At 47.5% G+C, this 3,332-nt stretch overlaps 1 long non-coding RNA gene across 1 annotated transcript; it reads left to right on the plus strand.

The window, feature by feature from the left end:
* The first annotated feature begins 152 nt into the window (after positions 1-152).
* LOC111733929 lies at positions 153-913 on the plus strand. The gene is made up of 2 exons (XR_002778243.1): positions 153-186; positions 278-913. It is a non-coding gene; the product is annotated as an uncharacterized LOC111733929 (long non-coding RNA).
* The last annotated feature ends 2,419 nt before the right edge of the window (positions 914-3,332 follow it).

Consider the following 3,332-nt stretch of genomic DNA (forward strand, 5'->3'; position numbering starts at 1 on the left):
GTCACCCTGAAGATAGTCTCCGTGTCATCGTCTTCCTCATCTCTTGGGTTTAATCCAGCTGGGCGGGGGCACAATGACAAGGGTCGAAAGGTGCAAACAGCTCCCAAGTCTGACGTTCCCGCGCGGCCGCTGCTGGGACCTCCCTCCGAACTTCCCTGCATGCCCCTCATGGCCGCACAGCTGCTGGTGGGTCCTGCCACGGCGGCCCCCACACTATCTGCTGTTGATGCAAGAAGCATCCAAACATGTAGAGAATCTTTACGTGAGTTTATTTCAGCCCAACTGATGATATCTGCTTGGGAGCAAGATCTCGAATGTTCCAGAGACCGTCCACCTTGCAGTGTCTTTTACACACTGGGAATCCAGGCGGGAACGTGAGGAAGACGACGTGACGGTGGGAGAAAGCGAGGCCGGGACGGGATCGCAAACCGGTGACGATCGTGTGCCGTCTGTCACGCTTTGGAGGAGGGGTGAGAGGGGCGTTTCACAGGGGTGTCACCGGGGTGCACAGAGGCCGTGGACGGGCTTGTCTGAGGCGGAGACAAGCCTCCGAGCGAAGAAGTTTCGCCTGGGGTGTGACGACCCCCCCATGGCCTGCCCAGTCAGGGACTTGTGATCAGATCACCATGGGGTCACTCTCCACAGAACCCCTCTTTTTCTCCAGACTGCATTTCTTCCTTGGCCAGGTGGCTGTTCAGATCTTTACCCGGTTTTAGTGGGGTTGTTTGTTTTAGACTCCTTTGTGCAGTTTGAGCAGAAATCCTTTATCAGATACATGTCGCGCAAATATTTTCTCCCAGTTTGTGGTTTTTCTTTTGGATCTCTGAACAAGGTCTTTTGTAAAGTTTTTAATTTTATAAAGTCCAAGTTATTATTTTTTTTCATTAAACTTTGTGTGCACAGTCATGCTCTATACACTGCCCACTCGTCAGTCACTTAGTAGCCATCTTGCTCGTCACATCGACCGTTGTGATATCACAGGGCTTGTGTTCAAGTGACCCTTATTTTACTTCGTAATGGCCCAAAGCACCAGAGCAGTGATGCTGGCAATTTGGACATGCCAAAGAGAAGCCATAAAGTGCTTCCTTTAAGTGAAAGGATATGTATGTCCGTATAGGAAAAACAGTCTATATAAGGTTTGATGTGACCTACGGTTTCAGGCATCCGCTGGGAGTCATGGAACGTATGCCCTGCAGCTAAAGGGGGGCGACTGTACCAGGTGCAACAAAATTCCGTCACCTGGAGAAATATATCTTTTAGTCACGTGACATTACCTAGTGTGTTCTGTGCATCACAGTGTAATGTCTATATTCTTTCAATAAGCTAAGACCGAGCTTATTCACAGATGCAGTGAGCATCCTTACAAACATCCTTTTTAAGGTTTGGGTTTTATCAGAGAAGTTTTGGTTCACGGCGTAATCGAGAGGAAGAAATTGCACACACACCCTCTGCCCCCACACAGGCATGTGTCCTCCAGTATCTCATCCCGCACCGGAGTGGTACGTGTCCTATAACTGGTGAACTTCCCCTGCTACGTGTTAATCACCCAAAGTCCATGCTGTATTTTAGGATTTACTCTTGCCTTTCTCAGAAGGGAGCCCCTCTTTCTTGTGGGGAAATCACTTCTTAGGGAAGAATTTTGCTATTAGGGGGTGAAGCCTCATTCTAGGGGTAGAGTCCCACTCTAGAAGGCGCTGAGCGGGGCACTGTGCTCTTATGGGGGTGAGCTGTGCTATAGAAGGGGGAGTTCTGTTCAGAGAGGGGTGTCCCTTTTCAGGTAGGGAGCCCCTCTCTTTGGGGGACAGCAACACTGTTGAAGAGCCCCACTCTTGTGGGGGACTGCCTTTTATGGGGGGTCCCACTCCTAGCAGAGCCTCACCCTCAGTGGGGCCCTGCTCTGGAGGAAGTCCCATACCAGGGAGGGGCCCTGCTCTTGTAGGGGAGCCCCACGCTGGGGGGAGAGCCCAGCTCTTCGGAGGAAGCCCCATTGTAGGAAGAGCTCTAATCTAAGTGGGGGCTCTGCTCTGGAGGGGAGCACTGCTTCGAGGGGAAAGCCCTACTCTGAGGGTGCGGAGCTCCACTGTAGAAGGGAGAGCCACGGTCCAGGGAGGGAGCAGGATCCTGTGTGAGTGTAGGTTCCTGAACTCAGAATCAGTCTTCAGTTTAAATACCTGTAAATTGGAGAGAATACATTTCCTGCTTCATCTGGCAAATGGACGCAATACGTTAGATGAGGCATGTGAAGGGCCTAAAACAAGATTTATTTCAAAGTGACCTTAGTCCTAAGAATCTGGATTCTTATTTTAATGAGTGGGCAGAGCCCTTAAGACAGGGACATACTCTTCTCTGCTGCCATCTGGTGGGAAATTTGGGGAACAGCACCAGAGTTTAGGTCATGAAATGTTATTCGCTATCCTCTGCTGCCATCTCGTGTGCATTTTGGGAAGAACACCTGAATATAGGCCATCAAGTGTAGGTCATGAATATTCATTCTCTGCTGCCATCTTGTGGGAAATTTGGGAATAACATGACAGTGCTGCTCATAAAGTTATTTCTGCCTCTTTTTCATGTTTATTTTGAAAATAACACCCAGGGCATGTCATTATGAAGAGTTTTTCTGTGATGCCATCTCGTGGGTACTTTGTAAATAACACCCAAGTGTATGTCATCATTAAAATTTATTTCCTGCTGCTATCTGGTGGGCATTTTGGGAACAACACCACAGTGTATGAAATAAAAAAGATACTCTTTGCTGCCATCTGGTGGACATTTCGGGAATAAAAGCTGGTGTAGGACAGTAAATATTCATTATCTGCCTTCATCTATTGTGCATCTTGAGAATAACAGGAGTGTAATAAAATTTATTCTTGTTGCCGTCTGGTGGGCATTTGGAGAATAACACCACGGTGTACATCATGAAAACTTGTTCTGCTGCTATATTTAGTATGCATTAAAAAAATAACACCCCAGGGTATGTCGTTATGAAATTTTTCTCTGCTGCTATTTGATGTGAATCTTGGGAATAACGCAGAAGCGCGTGTCATGAAAAGTTATGCTCTGCTGCCATCTCGTGGACATTTTGCAAATAACACCCTACCGTAAGTCATCCTCAAAATTTATTTCACAGTGCCATCTGGTGGGCCTTTGGAATAACCCCTCACTTTATTTCCGCTGCTGTCTGGTGTGCATTTTGAAAATAACAGTCAAGGGCCTGTTCTTATGAAAAGTTTTTCACTGTCTCTATTTCATGTGTGTCTTTGGGTAAAACACAGGAGCGCATGTCATGAAAGTTATTCTCTGCTGCTATCTCGTGGGCATTTTGAAAATAACAC

This window comes from Pteropus vampyrus, unplaced genomic scaffold, assembly GCF_000151845.1.
Source record: "Pteropus vampyrus isolate Shadow unplaced genomic scaffold, Pvam_2.0 Scaffold695, whole genome shotgun sequence".
Taxonomy (NCBI): domain Eukaryota; kingdom Metazoa; phylum Chordata; class Mammalia; order Chiroptera; family Pteropodidae; genus Pteropus; species Pteropus vampyrus.